This window comes from Aotus nancymaae, unplaced genomic scaffold (assembly GCF_030222135.1).
Source record: "Aotus nancymaae isolate 86718 unplaced genomic scaffold, 86718_ANA_hifiasm-v0.15.2.pri h1tg000001l, whole genome shotgun sequence".
In the NCBI taxonomy this organism is placed as follows: Eukaryota; Metazoa; Chordata; class Mammalia; order Primates; family Aotidae; genus Aotus; species Aotus nancymaae.
Window position 1 is genome coordinate 3,929,112 of NW_026988412.1, and position 20,306 is coordinate 3,949,417.

Here is a 20,306-nt window from a genome sequence, read left to right on the forward strand (position 1 = left end):
GCATGGGGAGCTTAAAAGATGAACCCAAAGTCACACAGTCCCTGAGAGGTAAGGCCAGTTTCCATCGCAGGAATTTAGCTCCAAAGCCCATGTTCTTAACTGTGTTCCCTGAAGTCTTGGGTGTATTTCTGCCTCTCTTCAGCAGGATCACAAATGGAATGATGGCCGCTTACTTGGGTTAGAATGAAGGGGAAACTCAGTTTATTGATTTCTACTGAACACTTGCAGTAGGTGATTATCTTCATTTGGGGCCACCAAGAAGCATCTCTGATGAAAAGATTTGAGTGTAGCTTATTTGGGGTTGCAGGGAACACCTTCAGGGAAGGGAGAGTAATACAGGAGAGAGAAGGTGGGTCACAAAAGCTGGGCTATTACACAAACTATCAGTGTGAGCGATTGCAGATCAATTCTGCAGGGGAAACTGAAAAAAATCACTTAGAATTATCCCCCAAAACAAAGAGGAAGCCGGGATAGTTAGATCTTGAACAAAGGCTGCCTTTGTGGGTGTTAATTTCCTACCACTTCTGGCTTGCCGTGTTGCCCAAGAGCAGAGTCCTTTCCAGGATTCAAAAAAAAAAAAGTTATAAGCTGAAGTTACTTATTTATAAGGTAGTATTATATAGATCAATCGTTTTCACCCCTGAGTATGCCTCAGAATCCTCAGCATGTGAAAAGGTAGATTGCTAGGCCCATCCCCAGAGTTTCCAGTTGATTAGGTCTACTTGGGGGCTGCCACTTTGCATTTCTAACAAATATCTAGAGAATGCTGATGCTGCTGGTTTGGGACCACATTGCGTGACACCATCTGGTTTCACAGCCAGGACGGATTGCCATAGCTCCTGAAGAAGCCACTATACAAATTGTGTGTGTGTAACAAGAATATTTAGCGGCAAAATGACAAATAACTCAAAGGCTCACTTTGATCCTGAAACTTCTAACTTAAGAGAAGAAATAAGCATCCCACTTGGTTGATCATCAGTCTTGGCCAGGTACACAGTCTTTTCTCGGGTTCCCAAGGTATACAATAATTCCCTGGGCCCTAAAAGATATCTGTTACAGAACAGGAAATTATACAAGCCTAAGGAAGAAAAAAAAAAACACCATGTTTACTTTTCAAAACTACAGTCTTGTTTGTTTCTGTTTTAAAGGAGAAGTCATAAACCGCTTGTTGACGCAGATGGAGCCATCAAGAACTCGTTCGTCTGTTAGGTGATCCTGAATGTCCCACATTTCTGAGAAACCAGCCCCTGGAGCCACCGCTTTGCAGACTATTTGCTAAGATTACAGTGGACTCATGCAGGATAATAATCTGTATTTTGATGAAACTCAAAATTATCAAAAAGCCATCTTATGGTTTGCTGAATACTATGCAGAGAAATCATCTTAAGTTACAAATTTCCCGAATCAACAGTGTATCACTTTACTAATCCGAGAAAGCAAGTGAAGTTTTAGTAACTCGATAAGGCACTGAGAGAGGCTCCTGGTGAGTTTACTTTCCTGGCACGCCGGTGAGGCATGATTAATTACTGACATTCATATGTCTCTACCATTTGACTTTGGATATTGGCCAAAGACCCAGAATTAAGAAGTTCTCATTCCTAAACAAAAGCTGGCAATACAAAGCATTTTATTTGATCATGTGAACATTTCTCAGCAATTGCTCAAGCTTTGAAATCAATGAGGTTTCTAGTGCCTCTGTATTATTTTTCTCTGTTACTGCTAAAACTTAAATGTTTGAAATATCCAGAACTGAAAAAATATATAATAAAAATTAAAATTAGATGTCACAAATTATTCGTTATTAAAATTTAATAGTGGCAATAAAATTACTGAATAAGGTAGAGAACGGAATTGAAACATTCAGTCCTCAGACTTTCTCATGGGTTTGTTTGAAGGCCACTTAAGACCAGTCCACAACTGAGTGCTTCATAATGTTCTTATTTTGAATAGGCTGGCTTGGTCTGGCAATTATGATACCTTTTATTATTTCACTCCACATTGCTCTTTGAGATATGGTACACTGTTTTTATACTCTAATCATTCTTAACCCTAAGCTACACTTTTTAAAAAATCACTGAATCTTTATTTTAAAAGGTGGGAAAATCACAGTGGATTGCTAATTTGATAAATTTTACTTGAATCACTGTTCCCTAAATCCAAATGTAGATTTCTTTCCAAATAAAAGGTTTTGATATTAAACCAATGCTGTGATATTATGAAACCATTTATATAGTCAGGAGATTTCCTTTTGGTCATTGAACTCTACATTCATGTATATTATTATTTGATATTTGATTTTCCTAAGATTCCTGAAAAAATTAAAAATACTTCTCTGAGAATAGTTGGTTGTCCCAATGTCCTTGCTTATTTTAGAGAGAAGTTGATTTTGTTTCAAATCAATAAATCTACATAATTATGAGAACAGAAGAAGCTCATGACCCTCTCATCTGATGATCTGAAGCAAACTGATGGAACATGATATCATATCCAGTAGTGTTTACTCTCAACAGTGGGGTCTGCATAATATTGCCACACAATTCTGTTTATTTAGTGGCTCTTGGTGCAAGTTTTTTTAATGGACAAATAGAAACTGTACATATTCGTGGGGTACATAGTGATGTTTCAGTACATATAATTCATAGCGATCAGATAGGCGAAATTAGCATATTCATAATCTCAAACATCTGTTATTTATTTGCCTTGTGAACATTCAATATCCTCCTTACAGCTATTTGAAACTGCCTAATACATTATTGTTAACTATAGACATCCTGCAGCTATCCAACACTAGAAATGATCTCTCCTATCTAGCTGTAACTTTGTATTATTTAACATGTATTTTCTTACTTTTCCCTTCCCTCTACCCTTCCCAGGCTCTAGAGTCCTCTGCTCTATTTTTACTTCTATAAAATCAGCTTGTCTTAGCTTCCACATGTAAGTGAGAACACGCAGTGTTTAACTGTTCCTGGCTTATTTCACTTAACATAAACTTCAGTTCCATCCATGATGCCTCAAATGGCAGAATTTCTTTTTTCCTTTTTTTTTTTTACAGCTGAATAGTATTCCATAGTGTGTATATATACCACATTTTCTTTATCCATTCATTTGTTTTTGGGCACCTAGGTTGATTACATATCTTAGCTATTGTGAATAATGCTGCAATGTACATGGGGTTTGCAGGTGTCTCTTTGATATAATGATTTCCTTTTCTTTGGATAAATGCCCAGAAGTGGGATTGCCAGATCCTATGGCAGTTCTATTTGTACTTTTTTAAGAAAACTTGGTGGGCTTTTTTTTTTCTGTTGAGATGTTTGAATTCCTTGTACATTCTGCAAGTTTCTATTGCTGGCAGAAGCTACTACAATGAATTGGATCTGTCTAAAATACGGTACTTTCTGTGTGTCAAGTTACTCCAGGACTATTCTGCATAACAGAAGGAATGCTAAGCATGGAAGAACAATAAAATTATTCCTACATGAAAGTTTTGCAATTGACCTTCACTCTTTCCTGGTGATTTCTTAAAAGGTAAATTTGCTTACTCTCTTGTTATTCCTCAGCAAAAATATTACTAAGGAAATTCCTGCATGCTTGCTACCTGTATTTATAGAACAACTTTGTATTTAAAAACCTCAAAGAACTCTGTGACCTTCACAGTCCTCTCACTACCTGCTGTGGGAAAGAAAAGTAAACTCCTATATGTGAAAAATGAGACCTAGCGCCTACATCTGATGCAAAATCACAGAGTATGCAGGAATGAAATTGCGGTGCTTTAAAAACATGATTACTTTTTAAACATACATTTACCATGCAACCCACTCCTGAGTATTTGCTCTAGTGAAATGAAAACTTATATTCACACACACACACAAGTAAACCTATAAGCAAATGTTTATAGCAGCTTTATTTATAATCACCAAAATTTGAAACAGCCCACATGTTCTTCAAGGGATGAATGGATACATGAACTGTGTGGTAGTCTGTCCCATAGGATATTACTCTGCAATACAAGAAAATGAACTACTGATACATAGCTACATGGTCAACAAGTATCCAGTGCTAAGTGAAACAAGTACCAGACCATACAGGATATTGTATTGTTCCATTGATTTTTCCACTTTGGAAAATATGAAAGGGACAGAAAACACATCAGTGGTTGCCAGGGATTGGAACTGGGGGAACAGATTGTCTACAATGGGAAGCAAGGAGATTTAGGGGCATAATGGAACTATTCCACATGTTGATTGTGGTAATGATTATATGATTATTTATTGTAAATACTTTTTAAAAAAATTATTATTCCCCTATAGTGAAAAATACTGTTGTTTGCTCCAGGAAGCACCCATCGGCCTTGGTGCTTTTTCCTCCTCCTCAACCTTGGAGAACTTTAACGATCACAGAATTTCTAAGTTTGTCATTCAAGTAATCACCCACTATTCTAGAATCTATTGTAGATGTTCATTAGAACAGGAGATAGGTCCAAAATGTCCCTATAATATGTCCAAAACTATGTCTAGCCTTGCTCCAGACCCTCAGCAAGAGAGAGCTGACCTTTCCTCAAAACTCACAGTGTGACCCCGAACTTCCCTTGTCCTTGGCAGCATACGCTTACGTGAGCTAATTTAGGAACCCGATCCCACTCTTGCTGTACTTGGAACTTCCAAGTTAGTTCCATGCACACTGTTGTTTGGCCACCACCCCTTCTCGAAGTTGGCCTGCTGAGCATTGGAATCTACCTTATGAGACGTTGTGCTGATCCCCCCTAAATGCCATTTTATTACATTCTGCACTAGCCAACATGCTGAGACTTTGATCCAGCTACCCAGATTGCTATTGGCAAACTTGATAAAAGCCCACCTTGTCTTCACCTACCTTGATGATGAAAATGTTAATCCATCAAATCAAAGTGAGGGTGAGATGCCATTTCTTGTCCACCAGATAGAAAAAGAAGAGCTTTTTAAAAACCAGAGAGGATCCAGATAATGTGTGCTCCCTTACACTGCTGGTAGAATTACAAATAATAACCTTTAGAAGGCAATGTAGTTGTAGCTACCAAAGGCTAAATTTTTTGCTTCTGAAATTTTTCTTCTAGAAATTTGTCCCAGAAAAAGATTCACATATACACAAAATTATACATATGAAACATATTAGTCCATTTTCGCACTACTGATAAAGACATACCCAAGACTGGGCATTTGACTAAAAAAAAGAGGTTTATTAGACTTACAGTTCCACATGGCTGGGGGGGCCTCACAATCATGGCAGAAGGCCAGGAGAGCAAGTCACATCTTACATGGCTGGCAGCAGGCAAAGAGACAGCTTGTGTAGAGAAACTTCCTCTTTTAAAACCATCAGATCTCATGAGACTCATTCACTATCGGAGAACAGCACAGGAAAGACCTGTCCCCATAATTCTATCACCTCCCACCAGTTTTCTCCCACGATACATGGTAACTGTGGGAGTTACAACTCAAGATAAGATTTGGGTGAGGACACAGCCAAACCATATCACAAGGATATTCATTGCAGCACTATTCAAAATAGCAAGTATTAAGAAACAATTTAAGGGAGTTGTTAAATGTTTATACACTTGTTATAATAATAAACACTTGGGTAGAACTTACTACATGCCAGGCATTTGTGGTAGGGAATTCCTTGCATTGTTTTATTTGAGGTAGGTATTATTATTAACCCCATTTCACAGATGAGGCACCCGAGGCATGGGAGGTTACGTTATTTTCCAAAGGTCATATGACCAGTCCATGGGAAAACTGGGACTCAAAGTCAGACTCCAATGTATAAACTTTTCACAACTACAATCCTCTGCCTCTCTAACGAATGAGGTGGGAAGAGTTCTAAGACTCATGAGTCAGAACAAGAGGACTCAAAACACATTGTTGTATTGAAAAGAAAGGAGATCCCTGAACAATACATATGGTTTGATTCTATTCACACTGGGAAAAGACAGAGTTGGAAGAGAAGTGAAGAGGGATTTTGAGGTTTTTCTCTGTCATATACTGAGTAATGACAAATCAACTTTAAAGTGGCTAATGCATAAAATTCACCCTCATACTCCAGGCTTAACTCACTGTTGAGGTGAAGGCCTCTATCAAAATGCCACAATGACACACACACCAGATTCTGTTAGTTTAACATCCTTTTCTTTTCTAATACATTAGTAATATATTAATATAACTAATAAGCTGGTATATACAATAAACATATTATAGTGTATTGGTATAATATATTTAATATTTTATACTAATATAGTAGTAATATTAACATATTAGTGCCTTTGACACTCATAAAACAAATATATTTACAACTATCTCATCAGACTATTAATGATGTTAACACTATAAGCAAACAAAAAAATTACTTAAATCCTCCATTTTCTTCAAAAACATTCTACCCTTTGATGACAAAGCCCACGGCTAATTTCTAATTTTCTAAAACACTCTGAGAAAATGCAGTAAGAGCCAAAAGCCACTGTTTATTCACAGTTTCCTAATGTTTTCATATGCATCCAGCTCCCCATCAGAGAGCAGTGGGCAGTCACCAGGTATGAAAGAAAGGGACCCTTCAGTTTGTTCTCGGACAGATTTCTATTCACTCCACAATTTCTCCTTCTTCCTTCTCTATTTTCCTCTTTGTTCTCTAATGTTTCTTCTTCCATTCCCAGCTTAAGTTTGTAGAACCACTGGACTGGATTCAGAGACAGGGTTTGAATCTCATTTTGTCCCTATCAAATTCTGAGCCACTAGAGAATGAGGGTGTTCACAGACACAGGGAGGGAAACACACACTGGGGCCTGTCAGGGAAAGAAGGACAGCATTAGGATAAATATCTAGTGCAGGCAGGGCTTAAAACCTAGATGACAGGTTGATAGGTGCAGCAAACCACCGTGGCACATATGTACCTATGTAGCAAACCTGCACGTTTTGGACATGTACCCCAGAACTTAAAGTATAATAATAAAAAAAGAGAGAGAATGAGAGTGTTAAAATGCATTCTTCTTCTGCTACAGAAATCCTGGCAATGAGTAATTTGCATTCTAGTGTAAATAAAGATAGGCCTTCTCAAACACGAAGCTATAATTTTTAAATATTGTGGATTAGGTAAGACTACACCATGAATGGATACATAAATACATGTACACTAGGGAACAATTTAGTAATTTACAAATCATGTAAATTATGCCACATGTGAATTACAAATTATGAAATGCTTTCCTGTTAACTGAAGATTTAACATTGCTCCCAAAATAGCTTATCTTCAGCCCTAGGAATAATTTCCTCCCTGCAGACAGTGGCTAATGACTTCTCATTTGCTACCCCACCTGCACATTGCCAGGCCTCTATTTGTGAGTTCACTAATGACTCTAAAAGTATCGCTTATGCCTCACAACAAATATAGAATGAATTAAATATCAGTGGCTGGTTTTGTGGTGTCACTGAGAGAAATTAAAACTTTAAAAATATGATGAGGCAAACTTACATTCATAAATGAATACAGAACTGTTACCTTTTAGTAGTTAAAATGCACAGAATAAATTAAAATAGTACTCATAAATCCAGTGAGCCGTTTCGGATTTGACGATGGTGTTTAGTAAGCAGAAATTATATTTGATTTAACTTATCCACCTTTCAGGATGAAGTATGGGTGCTGGGTATGAATCTTCATCCACAAACTCAAGTGTGCAAGAAAGATGCACTTTGTGCTGAAGCAGGTGAGAAAGAGTCTGGCTTCCTTTGTGACTCAGGAAAAATAACAACACAAATCAGTATCTCAGGAAGTCATCCTTTTCCATTTGCCCTCCCTAGTCCAAAGTGCTTTGTCAGCACCGCTTGCTGGGAAGGATTTTACCTACTGGCTTATAACTGCGGGCCATTCCCGGGCCAGTTTAGCAAAGGGAATTTTAGTAAATTAGAATTTTGTATGATAACATTTTACATAAAACTCAGGGATTCATTCAACAATACTTATGAGCACCTACTGCGTGCTACATCCACGGAGCAATGCTAATGATAAGACAGGCCTGTTCTTGACCCTAACAGAGCCAATGGGCTCCTGAGAGAGAAGACAACAGACCAGTAGACAAATAAATATTGAGCTTCAAATTGTGCTAAGTGCTGAGGAGCAGGAGTCACCGTCACCACAGCACAGTGACAGAGAAAACATGGGGTGGGAGGTCCCTTTGGAAGGAGGGCTCAGAGAATGCCATTCCAATATGGAAACATGAAGACCAAGGAGGAGCCACTTTCGGGAAGAATGAAAGACACAGCATTTCAGACCAGAGAACAGCACACGCGCTGGTAATGAGCTGGGTGTGCTTGAGCGGCCAAAGACTAGTGCAGTTGAAGGGCAGTGAAAAAAAGCAGGAAAGGGAATGAGATGAGGCTGGTGGGGAAGACAGGGGACTGAATATCTGGGGCATTAGAGGCAAGGAGTTGGGATTTGGGAAACAGTTCGTAACAGAGTGACCTGACCTTGTGTTTTTAGAAGCTCACTCTGGTTGCCAGGTGGACAGTAGATTAAAGAGGAGCAGGAATCCCACAGGGTGCCCAGTGTTGATGCTGTAGTCAAGAGATGATGTGGGCCCTGTGTAGAGTGCTGGCAATAAACTGAAGATACAGGAAGCAAATCTGAGAAAAAGTAGCAGAAGAATGACAAGACTTGCCCACCAATTGGAGGCAGGAAACAGGTGGAGAGGGGGATGAATCAAGTTTTGTTTTCATGCTTTACAAATGTCCATGCCCTCAATCACCAAGACTTGGAACAGCTCAAATGCCCATCAACAGGAGAATGGATAAACAAACCATGGCACGCTTATATAATATACTACCACTCAACAATAAAAAGCATGAAATAATGTACACTTGGCAACGTGAATGACCTCAGAACAATAACACTGACAAAAAGAACACAACAGAACACACATTTATGCTTCCATGTTTAGAGCTTCCATGAAGCTCTAGAACAGGCAAGACTAATGTGTGGTATAGACGTCGAAAGAGTGGTGGTGTCTCGGGCATGTGGAACTTTCTAGAAATATGGGATTGTTGTGTATCTGGATGGGGTGTAGGCTATACAGTTTCTATGAATATGGGATTGTTCTATATCTGGATAGAGGTGTAGGCTACACAGTTGCCTGTATTTGTCAAGCTGATGGAAGTGCACACTTAATATATGTGCGCCACATTATAAATCATACCCCCATGAAAAGTTACTATTTTTAAAACAACAGATGACAAATGCTTATTAGGTTATTGCTATGCAAAAGCTAAAAACATTCAAAATAATAAAGTAAAACTCTAATTGATATAGCTATTGTCATTTCTTCCACTTAGCAACTTAACATGAGTAATTAGAAATTCAAATTATAAATGTGGGGAAAAAACACCCTGTCCTTCGAAACCCTCCAACCCACTTGTTTCTATAAAGTACACAAAGCTAGTTTTGCTCCAAAATAGCAAATGAGCCAGTCAGAGCTCCAGGACCTGCTTATACCTGACCGACATGTTTTTCTCTATACCAATGAGACACTCCAGGTGTTAGAGTGGATGGAGGGGAGTCGACACCTGGGTTAAAGAAGGTGAGGGTGTGGTGAGATTCTTTCTGATCCTGGACTCTCAGCCCAGTCTGCTGCATTTTAATTCCCCAAGGCTCTGTTGGAGCATCACTGTTTATCTGCCTTTTCTTTCCTTTCCCATTGGTAAGAGACGGATATAGACAATTCTGAGGAGTAGGGAAAGATGGATGTCCAGGGTCTGGACTTTCAAAAGGTAGAGCTGTTTGGGGGAGACGGGCAGGCAGGAACTGTCAGGAGCGCTGTATACAGACACTTCCAGTAGCAGGAGTTAGTGGGTTTTTCATATTGTTACTTGATCACTCCAGAACCTTCAGTAAAGACTCATCAAGGGTTATGGCCTGATCTCGGCTGAGCTGTGAGGATGTAAGATGTATGTGTAAACCCTGGCTGTGAGGGGCATATAGGGGAGCAGCAGACCCAGACCCACAAGCTCACCAACCTCAGGTGGGCAAGCCACAAGCAGCAGCATACCTTAATGTCCTGTGCACCTTGCTCTGAGGACAAACATCCCAGACTGACCCCTGGGTGTAACTGAGCTCCTGCTTCCTCAGAGGGAGGGAGAACAGCCAGGACCAGTTTACATAAACACAAAATCAGCCCTCCAGATCTGTGACAGACGACTCAGGGAAACGACTGGACTTCCTGCTAACCTTGCACTGTGAGCCGCTGGGAGATCGTGGGGATTTGTGTATTAACAATAGCACCTGTGACATGACATTCACATGGAGATGTTACAACAAAAGAGCAAAGATGATGATCGTTTTCCCTTGAATTCCTCAAGTTCTTTCAGTCTGCATTACAAACATTGCGTTAGGGGTCTCAGAAGGAACCATCAACAGGCATTAGGTAAATGAGGGCATTTCTATGTCAGCTCTTCCAGAAGACCCTTGCAGTCCACACTGTTGGTGCTCTATTTGTAAACCCTTGGCTCTCACCTTCCTGTACCAGCTGCCACTTCCTATTGCAAACACATGTGTCTTTTGGCTAGAAGGCCTTCTTTGGCCCCAGCAGCATGTGTGGCCCACATGCAGGGCTGGCCAGAAGTGCCAGGCAATTGACATGCCCAGGAGCAGAGCTTAACCCATGAATAATGGGAGCTGGTGGAGAAATACCCCCTGATTCCCTGCTCTTCCATGAAACCACTCTGAGGAGTGTTCTGCCCACTCTCCCAGAGGTCCCCGCAGGACAGATCCCAGCTGCTCAGAGTGGTAAGCACTTCACCACTGCCGAGGTTCCTCCCCTTCTCTACTCCACTTCCCCACTCCCCTGCTCACGCCCTCTGGGACCCCTTCCCAAATAAATGACTGCATTCAAATCCTTGTCTCAGAGGCTGCCCCTTGGGAACCCAAGTTTAACCAGCCTCAGATTGTCCAAGTTCACTACAGTTCCAAAGACAATCTTTCTTTCATTTTTCTAAGCATGATGAGGTGTGATTTACATAAATAATTCAATAAAACTATTAAATAAAGAAGAGTAAAGAGAAAATGAAGTAGGATCGTTCAGTGAAGTCCAGGGTAGCATCAGTTCCCAAAACTGTGTTCACAAAGGCTGAAGTTGGGTGGCCCATGAACCTGGAGCTGAGCTTTGCAGGCAGACAAATGCTGTTATAAGGATTCTGGGGAACCACAGATTTTTTTTTAATCTAGTAGCTCAGAAGAAAAACATTTTTCTTCTGCCAGAGGCTCCTACAAGGCATTTCTCTTGTGGTGTCCCATCAAAGGGTCTCTATGTGAACAGTACACAGTGTCTTCAAGACACACAGGCCCACTGAACACAACGCACACTCCGTATGACGCTGCCCATGGCCAGTCCTCAGCAAACTCAGACCGAAACGCAACCCTGCACGCGGGGCTCTCCAGAAGCCAAAGCAAGAGTGTCTCTGTACATGGCTGTCTGATGATGGCTCCAATTTGGGGTAGATTTAATCTATCGGGAATGGTGGTTTTCAAACTGGGTTCCATTTGGCCACCTGAGAAGGTGACGGTGAGTCTAACATTCAGGATCCTTTCTTCCAGCAGCTCTGCCTAAATTTGTTTGTATACTAGGTTGTATATAATCCCCCATTCCAGAAAAGGATTGTGTCGATTTTTAAAACATGAAAGTGACAAAAAGTAAAGAAGTCCTTCTTATCCATCCTAGCCCAGCGCTGGGTGGAAGCCAGGCAGCATTTGAGGCTACACTCCCTGACAGGAACCTGAACAAACAGCCTCAGAACACAGAGAACTGGCTCTGGCCATTCCCCTGGGGCATGCCAGCCCTGGGGGCCTCAAACCAAAGCCTCCTCTCCAGGACCTGCCAGGGATGCTAGCTCCCTCCAGCAGCCTGGGCACTGCGGTTTCCAACACACCCTAAGAACCCGGAACCCATCCTCAGAGTTACTCAGAAACACTCTGGAGATGGTGCCTTCTGAAAGACCACTCTACTCCCAAGGACTCTGGCGACAAACTTTGCGAGAAGCCGTGCAGCCAGCCGAACCCACACCACGCCATGGCCCTGTCCTGCTGGGGTGCAGCCCAGACAGGCCCTTCTGCAGGCACCTGCATGCCCATGTTGCTCTGAGCTTTGCCTCGCCTCTCAACACACCGCACCCGCTCTTCCGCCTCCCCGGAGCCCCCGGGAACCTCCTTTCTAGGCCGTCACTCTGCTCTCCGTCCTCAGCCCCTCCCTGCTCCCAGCCCTCTCTGAGGCCAGCTGCGGGTCCCGCAGGCCTCATCTGTCTCGGGGCGGGAGGGTGAGAGCGGCGTCCACAGCATCCCGCGCGGGTCCTGCCCCTCCCACACCCGTCTCGCCCAGCGGGAGAGCCTGAGTGTGTCTCCCGCATCCGCATGGGAAACTGAATCACCCACGTGAGCCAGGGCCTTCAGAAGGCGGTTCGGTCCTGAGGTCAGAGCCCATGACTGGGGTTCGCGCCTGTGTAGAGGAGGCCCAGCCGGCTCCCTCGCCCTTTCCACCACGTGAGGGAAGAGAAGGTGCCACCGGGAACCAAGACGCAGGCCCCACCAGGCGCCTAACCTGCCAGCACCTCGACCTTGGACTTTCCAGCCTCGAAAACCATGAGAAACGACGCTCTGTTGTTGCTAAGCCACCCCGTCTGCGCACCTCGTCCATAGCAGCCCAAACAGACAGAGCCTGGAGTGCCGCCCCGACGCCCTCAGCCACTGTGGCCCTTTTCCGGATGGAGCTCTGGAAGGACGGCGCCTGCCCCAGGCTCCCCGCACCCATCAGGTGACAGAGGCCTCGGGAGCGCCCCCTGCCTCGTGGAGCCAGGGCTGAGGCGCTGCGCGCAGACCCGGGGGCAGTCCCTCCATCCGTGTGTTCTTTGCTGCCCTTCCTCCCTTCTCTCCCTTCCCTGCCCGCCCTGCTCCCGCCCTGTGCCTCCTGAAACCATCCCCCAAATAAATAGCTTGCACCCAGGGCCCTGTCTCGAGGTCCGCTTCCAGGGAACCCCCAGGAAGGCCCAGCTCGCGCCCTTCCCCAGCCCGGCCCTGTGACGACTTGCTGCTCTCTCGCGCCCCCTGGTGGGAGCTTCGGACTGAACCCTCTGCTAGTCCTTTGCCCACCGCCGGCCTCCCCTTGGAACACCGCATGTCTGGGGATCACTAAGCCCACTTCTCACCGCAGGTCCCGGGCTGCTCACCTCCAGCGACCTCCCTCTCCAACCCACCTTGGCAATTCTTTCCCCTGGCTACACCTTGGATCTTGCCATACCTAGAACCACCGAAATTAAAATTCACACTTCGACTCTTACCGGAAGCCCCTTTCCTGCCCCCTTAGCCACTTGGTTGTACCCACTTCGCTTTTCCTTCTGCTCACAGAGAGCTCAGCTTCCTCAACTGCAGCAGGCCCTTCTCCCCCTGTGTTATGGGACCTCCCAGTCTATCCCGCCAGCCCCATTCCTGTCCTTCACATCAACTTTCTTGCCTCACTCCCCCGACCCGCCGAAATGGAGTCTCACTCTGTCCCCCAGGCGACACCGGAGTGCAGTGGTGCGATCTCGGCTCACTGCAACCTCCGCCTTGCAGGTTTAAGCGTTTCTTCTGCCTCAGGCTCCCGAGTAGCTGGGACTACAGGCGCACGCCACCATACCTGGCTAATTTTTGTATTTCTTGCCTCACTTTTATGGCAAGTACACAAGGAAAGCCCAACTTCAATCCCACTGCCGCTGTGTGGACGGAGGCCTACACCTGCTGACAACGCTGGAACCATGTTTGATGATGTTTGGTGGTTGGTGATTTCCAGTATCCAACCTCAACCAGGTCTTTGACACAACCCAGGGGTCCCTTTCTCATTCTCTAGTTGACCCACTTCCTTCAAATAGTTGTCCAACTCAGAAGTGCTCCTCTCGGCTCAATCCTAAGACATCGCCACCCACTCCTCCCCACCAACAGATAACAATCCCTGCTACTACACGGATAGAAACAGCCTTCAGAGGCAGACCTGTCAGCTCCCTATTCAAACCCAGCCTACAAGCCTGGCTCAACACCCCCTGCATCCTATGCATTTCACAAGTATTTATTGCACACCTGTTAGAAACCTGGCACTGTGCCAGTCACTGTGGCTCCTGAAGCTCCATCTCCAGGCCAGCTCCCTCCTGGACACCACATAACCGCCCAGGTGGCCACAGTCACCTCCAACTCCACAGACTCAAAGTGAACTATCTGTCCTCCCAAACTTGTCTCCAACTACCCCAGGGCCAAAACCAGAAACACAGGAGTCATCTTTGGCCTCGCTTCCCCAGCTTTGCCAGGACACTTACCCAACCCCGTCTTGTGGATTATACTCCCGGGATAGCTTTGCATCCACTCCCGTCTCCGTCACATCCCACCTGTGTTACACATTCAGTCTAACAACTTGATCCCCTCCAATCCATTCTTTTTGGGACACTTGAAATGACTTTTCTGAAACAAAGGTATCTGGCAAGGTGGGCTTGAAGTATCTCCAGAATCGCTTGAGTGGGAAGAGGGGTGTGCTGAAGCAGGAAGGAGGGAGGAGGGAGAAATGACTTCCTGTCCATCTCAGTTCAGGGTCAGTCGTGTCCCCAAATTCTAAGCCACAGAGCATGATTTGCCTGGAAGACTTTCAAAACATCTCTGTACATGGCCAACCATCACCCTAAAACCTTATGAATAATTAACTACTGAGTGTACGGAAAGTATTTATTATTTGGCTAGAGATGTGGCTATGGTGTGATTGGGGTAAAAAATTTAAAAAAGAGAAAGAAAAACATGCATTTAGATTAAGGTAAACTTTAGTTCAAATCCTGGTTGTGGACTTCATTTGCTAAGCCTCAGATTCCCCAGTTTAAGGACAATGCTCCTTCACGAGATCAGATAAGATTATGAGAAATGCTTTGCACAAGGCCTGGCTTAGACTCTAAATAATCAGTAAAACACCATCCCCTCCATGCTCACTCTGTGATGCTGTTAAAACAGTGTTGAGTATATTTACAATCTATTTGACTATTCTTCCATATGTTTTCTTGTGGTTTTATTCATTCACAGGATCCTTCAATAAAATCAAAGCATAAAAATGTAAGCTGTTCCTATGTTAAAGGGGTGCATAGTATATGTGCACCTACACATGTGACCATATGAATATACATCTGGTTCCTTGATATTTTTGAGATTCCAGATGTGACACATATGCCTACACACACACACACAAAAAAAAATTTAACACATTTATATTCTAGTATCACAAAAGAAATATGCCACCATATGGCACTCGGGAGTGAAATAATTTCCTACACCCACCTACCATGTTTCAGATGTGCCACTGCCAAACAGTGGAAGTGTGCACTGAAAATACACATCATTATATTTGCTTCACAAACTGAATGGCAAAAATATCCCAGTTGGATGAGTAAGAATGTCAGTGGTATTTATAATTTAAAAGAAAGACTGCATTTACATGAAGTCCTCATTTTTCTCCCATAACTCACCTGGACAGGCAGGAGGCTAGCACACTGGTCCAAAGATGGGCATGGAGTAGGTGGGACTGATCCCATGATGGTTAAGTTTATGTGTCAACTTGGCTGGGCCATGGTATCCAGCTGTTTGGTCAAACATCAGTCTAGATGTTATTGGGAGGGTGTGTTTGGATGAGATTAACATTTGAATCAATGGGCTTTGAGTAAAGCAGATTCCCCATCACACTGTGGGTGGGCCTTGTCTTATCAGTTGATGGTCTTAAGAGAAAAGACTGAAGTTTCTGCAGAAAAGGAAGAAATTCTCCTTCTGGACTGCCTTTGGACTCAAGCCTGCAGGCCTGCCCTACAAACTTCAAACTTGATAGCCGCACAGTTGCATACATCAATTCTCTCTCCCTCTCTCTCTCTGTCTCTTTCCTCCCTCTGCCCCTATTGATTCTGTTTCTCTGGAGAACCCAAACTGATATAGACCATCAGGCTTCAAATTTGGGAATTGAGATGCAGAAGAATGAAAGTCGGGGGGCCCAACCAAGACTTCAACAGGACGGGACTGGGAGAGAAAGAGATCATATTAAAGAAAAAAATACCAGGGAAATCAAGCCACTTTGTACCCTCCGTGCAAATATTTATTTTATTGCAACAAACTAAAACAATAGATGGTAAGCAGAACAGTGATTCTGTCGCTGAATCCATTCAGCAGGAATTGTCACAATAAGATCTTCAGCCTTATGCACCCTTTCTTTTAGATCCCCTCTGCTCTCTGAAGTTTCACAATCCTGGACTGGGAGAAATGGAGAGGTTTGGTACTGCTCAAGGGCAGTGAGGAGGAGCTGGAGGAAGGAGGGTGGAAGAGACAAGACTTTAGACCATTTAGGAGGGACTTGGCCAGGGACAGAAGACCAGAGTCATTTTCCGTAGGCTCTGAGATGTCAGCCCAGAAGGTAATGGGGAGTCACTGGTGGTTGGAGGCAAGGGAGTAACCAGATTCAAATGTGCGTTTTTACCTACAGTCACCTCATGTAAGAAGAGCCCTGGAGTGAGGGACAATGAGAAAAATGTTCATCTATTCAAGAATGATCAATACCTGACTCAGATTTGTGATGGTGGGAATGAGAAAATGAAGTGTGGATTGGAGATCTGGTGAGGTAGAAGCACTAGGAAGCTGACTGGATATGAAGGGAGATGGAAGAAAGAAGACAAAGGTGACTGGGAGGTGCCCAGCCTGCAGGAAGGCAGCATTGCAACAGAAATGGGAGACCAAGTGGAGGAACTGGTGTGGAGGGGCCGTGAAGGAAGAAAAAAATGCAAGAATTACTTCAAGTTGGAGGGATCCCAAGATGGCCAAATAAGAGGCAGCTCTGGAAAGCAGCTCCTAACAAGAGAGACACAGAAGCTGAGTGGTCTCCACAATTCCAAACGAGGTACCAGTTCATTATGTGGGTCCACTTGGACAGTGGGTATAAACCAAATAGGGCAAGTTGAGGCAAGGTGGGGCAGTGCCCCACCCAGGAGGTGCGTGCCACCGACGGGAGACCAGAGATCTCCCCCTCTGGGACTTCAGTTCAGATACAGTGCTCCACCCAAGCCCTCTACAACCCACAGAACAGGAGATATTCCCCAGGCTGAAAAGCCTCAGCGAGCTGCCTGAACAGGGCAGAACAGTAACTTCGGTCAGCGCCAGGGCTGTCAGCATAGATCTAGGCAGAAGCACTGGCTGACACCAAGAAAGCCAAAAAGCTGGCAGGACGGAGCTACCCCCTCCCCCCCAGTAATAAGGGGAACTAAAGGCAGGGAAACGGCCCAAACAGCAGGATGGTTCCCCTCCCTGCTACCCTGCACAAAGCCCAGCAGGCTAAAAATCTCTCACTCCAGAGTTACGCACCCAGAACATGAGTTAGAGAGCAACCAGGAACGATCAAGCTCGGCACGGGGAAGGGAAGCCACCATTGCAGAAGCCAGCCTAATTTTCCTGAATAAATAAAAGACACAGCAGATCCACTGAATCTGTGGCAGCCCAGCTGTGCCTCTGCAGGCAAAGGAAAGGCTGCCTCCCCAAGCAGCTACCTAAGAGCAAAACTCTATAAATCCAAGAGATGGGGAGAAACCAGTGCAAGAAGAATGAAACCACCAAAAACCAGAATGTCTCTCCCCCACCACAAGATCACAACTCCTCACCAGTAAGAGAACAAAGCAAGACGGAGAATGAATTTGATGAATTGACAGAAGCAGGCTTCAGAAGGTGGGTAATGACAGACTTTTCTGAGTTAAAGGAACATGTTCTATCCCAATGCAAAGAAACTAAAAACCTTGAAAAAAGGTTAGACGAAATGCTAACTAGAATAACCAGCTTAGAGAAGAACATAAATGACTTGGTGGAGCTGAAAAACACAGCACAAGAGCTTCGTGAAGCATACACAAGTTTCAATAGCCAAGTCAACTAAGCAGAAGCAAAGATATCAGAGATTGAAGATCAGCTCAATGAAATAAAATGAGAAGGCAAGAAAAGAGAACCAAGAGTGAAAATAAATGAACAAAGCCTCCAAAAAATATGGGATTATGTGAAAAGACCTAATCTATGCTTGATTAGTGTACTGTAAGATGACAGGGAGAATGAATCTAAGATGGAAAACACTCTTCAGGATATTATTCAGGAGAACTTCCCCAACCTAGCAAGGCAGGCCAACATTCAAATACAGGAAATACAGAGAACACCACAACAATACTCCTCTAGAAGAGCAACTCCAAGGCACATAATCGTCAGATTCACCAGGGTTGAAACTAAGGAAAAAATACTAAGGGCAGCCAGAGAGAAAGGTTGGGTCACTCACAAAGGGAAGTACATCAGACTCACAGAGGATCTCTCAGCAGAAACCCTACAAGCCAGAAGAGAGTGGGGGCCAATATTCAACATCCTTAAAGAAAAGAACTTTCAACACAGAATTTCATATCCAGCCAAACTAAGCTTCATAAGTGATTCAGAAATGAAATCCTTTACCGTCAAGCAATTGCTGAGAGATTTTGTCACTACCAAAACTGCCCTACAAGAACTCCTGAAGGAAGCGCTAAACACAGAAAGGAAAAACCAGTACCAGCCACTGCAAGAAAGAACCAAATGGTAAAGACCAATGATGAATGAAGAAATGATGCCAACCAAAGGGCAAAACAACTAACCAGTAATAAAATGGTAGGATCAAATTCACACATAACAATATTAACATTAAATGTAAATGGAATAAATGCCCCAATCAAAAGACACAGACTGGAAAATTGGATAAAAAGCCAAGAACCATCAATGTGCTGTATTCAGGAGACCTATTTCACATGCAAAGACACACATAGACTCAAAATAAAGGAATGGAGGAAGATTTACCAAGCAAATGGAGAGCAAAAAAAAAGCAGAGTGGCAATCCTAGTCTCTGATAAAATGGACTTTAAACCAACAAAGATCAAAAGAGACAAAGAAGGGCATTACATAATGGTAAAAGGATCAATGCATCAGGAAGAGCTAATGATCCTAAACATATATGCACCCAATACAGGAGCATCTAGATACATAAAACAAGTCCTTAATGATCTACAAAGAGACTTAGACTCCCATACAATAATGGTGAGAGACTTTAACACTGCACTGTCAATATTAGACAGATCAACAAGACAGAAAATCAGCAAGGAAATCCAGGACTGAATGCAGATTGGGACCAAGCGAACTTAATAGACATTTACAGAACTCCCAACCCCAAATCCACAGAATTTACATTCTTCTCAGCACCACATCACACTTACTCTAAAATTGACCACATAATTGGAATCAAATCATTCCTCAGCAAATGCAAAAGAACAGAAATTGTAACAAACAGTCTTGCAGACCACAGTGCAATCAAATCAGAACTCAGGATTAAGAAACTAACTCAAAATTGCACAACTTCATGGAAAATGAACAACTGGCTCCTGAATGCAGACTGGATAAACAATGAAATGAAGGCAGAAATAAAGATGTTCTTTGAAACCAATGAGAATGAAGACACAACATACCAGAATCTCTGGGACACATTTAAAGCAGTGTCTAGAGGGAAATTTATAGCAATAACTGCCCACATGAGGAGTAAGGGAAGGTCTAAAACTAACACCCTATCATCAAAATTGAGAGTTAGAGGAGCAAGATCAAAAAAACTCAAAAGCTAGCAGAAGACAAGAAATAACTAAGATCAGAGCAGAACTGAAGGAGATAGAGACACAAAAAACACTTCAAAAACTCAACAAATCCAGCATCTGGTTTTTTGAAAAGATCAACAAAATAGACCGCTAGCCAGATTAATAAAAAAGAAAAGAGAGAAGAATCAAACAGATGCAACAAAAAACAATAAAGGGGACATCTCCACCGATTCCACAGAAATACAAAATACCATCAGAGATTACTACAAACAACTCTATGCACATAAACCAGTAAATCTGAAAGAAATGGATACATTCCTGAACACTTGCACTCTCCCAAGACTAAACCAGGAAGAAGTTGAATCCCTGAATAGACCAATAACAAGGGCTGAAGTTGAGACAGCATTCAATAGCTTACCAACTTAAAAAAGCCCAGGTCCAGACAGTTTTCGAGCCGAATTCTACCAAACATACAAAGAGGATCTGGTATCATTCCTTCTGAAACTATTCCAAACAATCCAAAAAGAGGGAATCCTCCCCAACTCATCTTATGAGGCCAACATCATCCTAATACCAAAACCAGGCAGAGATGCAACCTAAAAAGAAAACTTCAGGCCTATCCATGATGAACATCAA